The sequence below is a fragment of the Helicoverpa armigera genome, chromosome 8 (genome assembly GCF_030705265.1).
Source record: "Helicoverpa armigera isolate CAAS_96S chromosome 8, ASM3070526v1, whole genome shotgun sequence".
In the NCBI taxonomy this organism is placed as follows: Eukaryota; Metazoa; Arthropoda; class Insecta; order Lepidoptera; family Noctuidae; genus Helicoverpa; species Helicoverpa armigera.
In genome coordinates this window covers 3,757,085-3,766,251 of record NC_087127.1, presented here as the reverse complement: position 1 = coordinate 3,766,251, position 9,167 = coordinate 3,757,085, and the positions used below count along the sequence as shown (strand labels likewise).

Genomic DNA, 9,167 nt, shown 5'->3' with positions numbered 1-9,167 from the left:
TGAAACCGATCATAAACCTCTTATTTATTTATTTGGCATGCGTGACCTATCTAGTCGTCTCTTAAAGTTCAGACTTCTACTTGAAGAGTACGATTTTATCGTAGAATATTTTAAAGGATCAAAGGATCGACAAATATTCCAGCAGATTCAATGTCACGATTACCTATCACATCAACTGACTTAAAAAATATGTATGAAAGTATACTCACGGTTATGACGCATTCGCAATATAGGCAAGAGTCGCAACATTCTCCAAGTGCTATGGGTACTGCTGCCGATTGGCTTGCGCAACCAAGAGTCGTGGAGATTCATAGTAAATTGAGGCTGTCTGTAGAACTTAAATTAATAAATGATGATAAGTTAAATAACCTACGTAGGTCAAATGACATACACATGGATAGAAAAGAGTTTTGTTATTCTTCATCAAAGCTTTTTGACGTTTGACGTCTGTTTCGGCAAGTCATATGTGCAACTTTTTTTTTCGAAAACAACAGAAATAATAGTCAAAGTGGTTTGAAACAGTTTTGCAGTGTCTGCTAAATAGTGCGTTTGTGGGCTGTAATAGAATAATATAAAAATCCGATTTTTGACTTGTTTATACGTCTACCCACTAAAAATCTACGAAAAAGTTAGACGTCAGTGACAGTATTGTTTACATCCTTGCCATTGGCAAAATTAAACCCTGAGGTCTTGTCACGTCCATACAGCACCATCTGCCTCGTCGTGTAAAGCAACCTATTGATTTGTGCGGTGAATCTCCTGTCACGCCATCTAGTTTGTTTCCTCGGTACAACCTGTGAAACTAGCAATGCCGGGCGTCAAATGCGGAGGTTGCGCGCGCTTTGCCACAGCGCTAGATGGCGCTAAGTGTGGCAAATGCAACCTATTCTACTGTAGAATATGTGCAGGGATCCCTCCGAATACCAGGGCTTCTTCTAAATGGCGTTGTCTCGAGTGTAAGAAGAACGTTGCTAGGGACAACAGAAATGAAACCCCGGTCAGAGGCACCGCGCAAAGCCCTCCTAGTGATGTTGCAGGGACAATGACCATAGCAGGCTCGCCAGATGCAACAACAAGTTCCGTCGCAAGTCCTACGCCGTCTGAAGTGTCTATTGCCTACGCTACCATCAACAAGCAACCGCCAGCGCCTTGTATGGACTTGCAGGTCATACTTGACGAGCTGAGGGCAGTCCGTGCGGAGATTCAGATGTTTAGAAAAGAAATGGAGGTGGAAATGGCTGAACTAAAGACCACCTTAAACACTTGCAGCACGCGCATTGACGGCTTGGAAACAAGGGTGGATGCCCTTGAAAAGCTTGCCACCTCTAGTCCCTCGAACTCGAACGTGGATGGGATTGTGGAGGACCTAATGCGAGAGCTCAACGACAGAGATCAGGATTTGCTTGCCAACGACATCGAGGTGTCTAACCTACCGGAGGGAAAGGCGGAAAACCCTGCCCATATATTCAAGGTCATCGGCCACAAGCTCGGGATCAGCCTGGACGACCGCGATATTGTTAGTGCAGAGCGCGTTGGTGGGAGGCAGCTGAACGTGACTAATTCAGCGGGTCCGGCTGAATCTCGTCCACGGCCGATCGTCGTGCGCCTCGCTCGCCGGGACCTGCGCGATCAGCTTCTAGCCAGCGCGCGAGCCCGGCGAGGGGCTACCACTGCAGACCTCGACTTGCCCGCACCAGTGCAGCGGTTCTTCCTGAACGAGCGGTTGACGAAAGCCAACCGCTTGTTATTTCGTAAGGCGCGTGACGCCGCGAATGCTCTCGGTTGGAAGTTCGTCTGGACCAAGCGGGGCCGCATCCTCGTCAGGAAGGCTCCGGGCGACAAGGCGCAGAGGATTCGCACAGAGGAGGACTTATCCCGCGTTTTTGGCACTGAAAATTAGACAGCTAAGCTTTAGTATAATCCACCTTGTTGTAATTATTTTTTTATATATAAACTGGCTAAATGATTGCCATTATCTTTTTTGTTCCGTGCTCAACCATAGACTGGACGTACGCAAAATCTACTTAACACAATTGACTCATCACTCATCTGCTATTAATTATTTATTTACACTATATTTACAATTTATATTTACACTTAATTCTAATTATTTACATATCATATATTCACTTAACCCTAACCAGTTACAAGCTATACACACTTCCCATACATACATCCACTTTACTTCGCCACATTATTTTTTAAGCTGGTACCATGCCTATACTCTCACACATGTAATGCATGCACCTAACGGTATCTATGGCTCCTAGTAAATACATTAAGTTTGGTCTATTAAATGCGGGATCTCTGGGTACTAAACAGGACGAGTTTTTGATCGCCATGGGTAACCACTCTGTGGACATCATGGCTATCAATGAGACATGGCTACGCAGTGGGGAAGAGGATCGTGCTCCCAGTATCTCTGGGTACAAATTTAGACATATACCACGACCTGTTTCTACACGAGGAGGGCGTGGTGGGGGTGTGGCTTTTTATATTAGGAATGGTATAAACGCAAGAGTCAAGGCTCACCCTGAGCACTCGACTGTCGAGCAGCTGTGGCTGGGCCTCACAGTTAACAAAACAAAGCTTCTCATAGGGACCGCGTACCGCCCACCATGGCAGGACTTGGAACTTTTCATCGATGCCATTACTGCTAGTATTAGCGCCTTAGGACCTTATGACAACATCATATTATTAGGTGACTTTAACGTCAACCTGCTAAACTCAAACAGCTCAAAGACTAGGCAGCTAATGGGATTTTTCAGCAATTTTAATCTGGTTCAATCTGTCACAACAGCCACACATTTTGTGAACGACAGTTGCTCATTGATCGACATTATATGCACTGATGCTCTCATACGAAATGTCGAAGTGAACCATATCAGCGAGCTTGGTCATCATGCCTTTATCACTTGTGAAACAGTTTTCAGGAAGCCAAAGTGTAAGCCAAGGATTGTCAGGTTTCGTCCTCTCGCTGACATCTTGCCAGATTATTTTGAGAAAGACCTGAACGCGATACCATGGTCTGATATAGGAGACTTGGATGACGTTGATTCTATGGTTCTAACATTTAACTCATACATAACCCAACTTTTCGATCTCCATGCTCCTATGAAGACAAAGACGTATTATAAGCGGCCTACACCGTGGATTACCGATAATATTCGTCTAATGTTCAAGCTCCGAGATGAAGCTAGACAGAGAAGTCGCGAAACAAAGCTCCCATATCACAGGCAGTACTATCTGGATCTTAAGCATGAGGCAGCAGCCGCATTAGTGAGGGAAAAGTCCGCATACTTTACAAAAAACATCAATGAGCTAAGTAAAGATCCCAAACTATTATGGCAAAATTTAAAATCAGATGTTCTTCCTGACCATAAAGATAAGCGGCTGCCAAGCCATTTTGATAACCCAGATAGTATAAATGCCGCCTTCTTGAATGTGCCAGGGAATTGTAGCGACAATATCTCATTGAACTACTACTTCAATTCTTGTAGGTATAGTCCAGCCAGGTTCTCCCTTACTAGCACCAATCGGGACACTGTTCTAGGGATAATCAAGGGTCTGGGGTCAAAAGCTCAGGGTATTGATGGTATCAGTCTGGACATGTTGACTCTCACTCTGCCAAACACCCTGCAAGTTATCACTGACATCATCAATAAGTCCATTGAAACTCATACATTCCCCAGCCTTTGGCGACGTGCTATCGTTTGCCCTATTCCGAAAACTAGTGACCCAGTCAATCTAAAAGACCTAAGGCCTATAAGCATCCTGCCCTGTCTATCTAAAGTTCTAGAGCGTGTGGTATACCTCCAGGTAATTGAATACCTGGAGGCAAATAATATTTTGCCAGAGTTACAGTCGGGATTTCGCAAGGGTAGAGGGACTGCAACTGCTCTGATGGATGTAGTGGGCAATATTTTGGAGGCACGCGACCGGGGCGAGGGGTCAATACTTGTCTTGCTGGACTTTTCACGTGCTTTTGATGCAATTAATACCAATCTACTGCTGTCCAAGTTAACTTACTATGGATTTGATGGCGCTGCAGTGGATTGGTTTAATAGCTATCTAACAGATAGGTCCCAGCTCGTGCAAATCCACAAAGAGGACGGTACTATCATCTCGTCCCCTCCACTTCCAGTGTCTAGGGGAGTTCCACAGGGATCGATATTGGGCCCATTGTTGTACATACTCTATAGCGCTGATATAGTTAAATCCCTTGTGAACTGCAGATATCACATGTATGCGGATGATATCCAGCTGTATACATCCTTCAAGGGGGATGATGTGGTAGCTGCAATTCAAAGAATAAACGAAGATCTGCAGCGGATAGTTACCTGGTCGGAGGGAAATAGTTTGCTGCTTAATCCCCTTAAGTCCAAGTTTATGGTGCTAGGCACAAAAATGCAGATTACCAATATATTAGCTGCCAAGCCTGAGATTGTCATTCAGGGGGAAAAAATTGAACGCGTAGAACAAGCGTGTAGTCTGGGCCTAACCTTGGATCCGGAGCTGCACTTTGAGGCTCACATAAATAACATTGTCAGAAACTGCTTCTACAGACTGAAGGTATTATATGGTATCCGTAATTTTCTTAGCCTACCTCTTAGGAAACAACTCGTCGACACTCTAGTCCTATCTAAGCTGAATTACTGCGATACTGTATACGGGCCTTGCCTGCTTGCTAGGACAGTTAGGCTGATACAGCGGGTTCAGAATGCCTGTGTTAGGTTTTGCATCAAAGTCCCCCGCAGGCACCATGTAACACCATACATCAATCAAATTAAAATGTTAAAAATGGCTGCCAGGCGGAAACTGCATCTTGCTAGCCTAATGTTTGGAATTGTTACAACCCATAAGCCGCACTACTTATTTGAAAAACTCATATGGAAAGAAACATGCTACAGACATGGTCTTCGCTCCATAGTTGCTCCGCTGAGGGTCCCACTTCACAAAACTGCAGCTTTCAGGGGTAGCTTCAGATTTGCAGCCACACACTGCTGGAATGACCTTCCACCACCTTTAAGGGGCCTGAAAACAATCCAAACTTTTAAACTCCATCTAAAAAATAAATTATTACTCCAACAATTATCTCAATCATAAATGGAAATTTTCACATACCTCATGTGTTATGGCCCACAGTCCTTGGTGGGATCCCCAGTAGTGTTTGTGGAGTGGTTTGGCTGCCTCCTGTCTGCTTCACTCCATATTCTTCCTAAGTGGTATCACTTCTGGTCCTGTTCATAGGTATAAATTGGTATCACAATAAATTCTTACATTTAATTCAATTTCTTATTATTTTATTTCACAATATTTGTTTTAATTGTCTTGACATTGTTTCCAACTATTTTTGATTCTATTTTGATTATATTTTGTTCTTACCTTGAATGATTATCCCTGGAATGCATTTCACCCACTGTTTCGTATGGTCATCCGCTACGGGTTAGCTTTAATATGTTCGCCCCACACCACACTAATACTTTTGTTTCACACAATAAACATATCCACTCACATAATCACAACATAATACACTTATTACATCACTCGATACACTTTCCGCCATCATAATTGCATAACAAAATATCTCTCGTGCAATTGGCCGGTTAACCTAGCTTGATCTTTGACATTGACACTTTTCACTTGCCGCGCTGTCTATGGTCTGGTCTGTAGCGCTCTGTTCAACTTTTCTTTTTTTTATTCACCTGTTTTTGTCTATGTATTTTGTCTTGATATTCTCGTTTTGTTTTGTCTATGGTTTGTTTTATATTCATTGTTTTTTTTATCTAATGTACTATTGTTCGTTAATTTTTATTGTTTCTGTTGTTTTACTTATTACTTATTACATATATATATAAATTTATTTATTTACTTTATTCGTGCCGAAACGGCGTCAGGATTGTATAGTACCGAGAGGCAAAGTCATGTGTTGGGTCAGCGCTGAAAACCAGCGCTGTTGTCTCGTGCCTGCGTGTGCGAGACACAGCATTTATGCTGAGCGCTGCCCCTTTTCACACATGAATGACGCAGCTGGAGCGCTTTTCTTTTTGTTCTTCTTTTTGTATTGTCCCTTGATTTATTTGTTTGTATCTGTGTGTGTTTGTTTCTTGCGTCATTTGTGTGTCAAATAAATGGTTTTTCTTTCTTTCTTTCTTTCTAAAAATGACGTTATTTATAAACGGGTATGATTTAAGCTGTCACCAATTTAATTCATTTTGTGTTTCTTAAATAATAGGGTTTGCCACAAAATAGTAGGTTTGTCACCAAATGTAGTCACCAAACAATATAAAATCAATTCCACAATAAATTACCGAAAATCATGGAGATATGGGGTCAAGTACCAAATAAATGGTTTTGTATGTATTATAACAGGTTTGTCCCAATAGTTTTTAAGCAAACTAATTTAAAGAGATCACCAATAAATCATATATTATATCACTAGAAAATTTCATGAAGGTCTAAAAATGTAGGGTGGTCGTCATCATCCTTTCAACCAAAAGAGTCTACTACTTAACTGGTCATGTGCCTCCCCCAAAGGGTTATAATTTCCACAGGTAGTATAAATATATTTAAATTAAATTTCTAGCTGAATAGTAAATAAAACACTTAATTAAAGTCAAAATAATCAATATTTATTGTTAAAAATAACAATCACTGAATAAACAGCGCTGGTTTGGATTTTCAAGGGCGCCCTCTTTTTTTTTCTGGCCGATAAGTAATTTTTTTGCTTCTGGTGGGGGGTTGGGCACCTTTACGCCTATGGCTAATCCGATAATATGCTTGCATCGTATGATCGTACCTAACCTACAACCCATTCGGTGAGGCCCGAAAGCGCGCCAATTTGTCTCCCTTCCCTTCCTCTTCCCTTTGAACATATTTTCATTAAAATTATAAACTGATGTATTAAATTGGTAACGAATACATTATTTTAATAACTGAACGAAATAAAATGTAACTACTGTATTGGTGACAAAATAACAAATAAAAAGGAGTCGCAGTCAGGGATCGATTAATCGATTTATTTGGTGACAGATCTACCATTTTGAGCACCAACCTATTATTTCAGTAATAAAACTATTATTATAAGAACGAAGTTTATATTCATGTAATGCACTACAGTTTTATTGGTAATCCATCTCATATTTTACACATTATATTAACAATAATTTGGTAATTCATACCTGGGAACACTCTTTGTTTATCTGAGAACGAAAATATTTCGTGGCGATAGATCTATTTATTAGGTGATACAACTTGATGACAAATATAAATTTTGGTGACAAAAAATATAGTTCCCTTTATAAACCCAGTTGCCCGATCACAATTGACGCCAGCCGCATTTGTGAGGAAACAAAAATGTTTTTGTGAAAAAATTAAAGTGCACGAATTATTTTTTTTATGAAGTAAAATCTACGATGAATTTATTAAAAAAAGTAGTGACAGAAATAAAGTCATATAAAAACTGGACCGGTCCGCGATTTTGTATTTATTTATTTATTTTATTAAGGCCAGCCAACAATTGCTTACACATCACATTTTTACAAACTTGATTAGTACATATAAAAGCACGTGTAACAATTTCTTATAGGCTAACACCACATGCAAAGAAAACGGTAACAATTTTATTATAAAGAAAGTAAGAAGGAGCAATTTGATTACCAAAATTGCAGGAAAAATAAATAATAATTTAGCACAAACAATAACATATTCAAGACGAGTTGAAAATGATTACAATAAAATAAAATGAAATTTGGAATAAAAACAAAATAACATTATTAACAATTGAATAAATATAAAATATTGAAAAAAATTAAACATAATAATAATAAACAATAAACGTACGATAAAATAAACAATTCACGAGTTATGTTCTAACAAATGGGTTATCCACAATTACTCGACAAAGTCCACTGGCACTATCCTAGTGTATGTCTATAACATCACTGTAGTTGTTTAAAATCCTACACAACCTAGGAATTGGCGAGTTCGCGCCTAGCACAGTCCTACGATGGTGGGCAGAGTGGTGATAAAGCGGATCTGGGGTATCTAGACGGTGTACGGATTCTAATAAGACTTAACAATTGAGGACAGTCTATTTTGTGTCTTAATAATTTGTACAAGAATACAGCATCGATAATATCTCTACGCGTTGACAAAGTACGCATTTTATAGTAGTTCAGACGCGTTCTATAGGAATGTAGGCGTTGTATATTAAACGACGTAAAAATAATTGAAAACAAGGATGATCAAAAAGTAATATTAAATGATTTTCATCTTCTACCAACAATTGGCCATGCTGCTATAAGACGAATGCATAATAACATCAAAAAGTATTACTTTTGGTCAGGCCTTGAAAGACATGTAAAGGAATTCATTAAAAAATATGATAAGTGTCAAAGACAAAAACATACTTCTCATTACGTTAAAGAACCGTTAATTGTTACAACAACAGCTAATTCGGCAATGGAAAAAATATTCTTGGACGTAGTAGGACCCTTAGATCGAGATGATTACAATTATGTTTATATTTTAACTAGCTGTTGCCCGCGACTTCATCTGCGTGGGCAATTTGGAATTGTCAAAATACTACTTATGCCGTAGGCGTATTCTTTTACATAACAGTATAATTAGGATTACTACCTAGCAGCAGCACGGGTTGAACATTCAAGGTGGTGTCGACGATGTGTGACTATTTATCTAAACAAAAGAGGTAAGTTTGTGACGTTGTGGAAATCTCTGGATTTAGTCAACCGATTTGGAAAATTATTACGTAATTCTCACAGGAAACAAAGGTTTGACAAAGCTGTCATTTGTACTTTTTTTTTGCCAGAAAGTCTGTCAAACAGTTTTACTTACCATGGATAACGTGGTGCCTAGTTCACTGGGTTGAAGAGATCAGATAGGCATTCCAAGTCAGTGGCGAAGGGTGGTTTAATGAAATAGGGAAGCCGCAGCAAAAAAAAACTGGGGGGGGTGTACTCAGGGATGGGGGGGAGAGGTAATGGAGGTAATTTCTCAGTCCACCTTTTAGCACTGACTGAGAGACTGATAGTTTGAACATGTTTTCTCGAGGAATTCGGCAGATTATTAATATCTATAAAACTTTATTATCTTTAGTTAGGTATATTAACTACTAGAATCTTGGAAAAGTTAGCACTAGAAACAAT

The 9,167-nt window shown here is 39.8% G+C and overlaps 1 long non-coding RNA gene across 1 annotated transcript; it reads right to left on the bottom strand.

Moving 5' to 3' along the window:
- Nucleotides 1-550: 550 nt before the first annotated feature.
- On the bottom strand, nucleotides 551-7,041 carry LOC110378768 (uncharacterized). Its single transcript, XR_010276725.1, has 4 exons — nucleotides 5,386-7,041; nucleotides 5,125-5,240; nucleotides 4,913-5,034; nucleotides 551-1,889 (listed from the first exon to the last, which is right to left on the bottom strand). It is a non-coding gene; the product is annotated as an uncharacterized LOC110378768 (long non-coding RNA).
- Nucleotides 7,042-9,167: the final 2,126 nt, after the last annotated feature.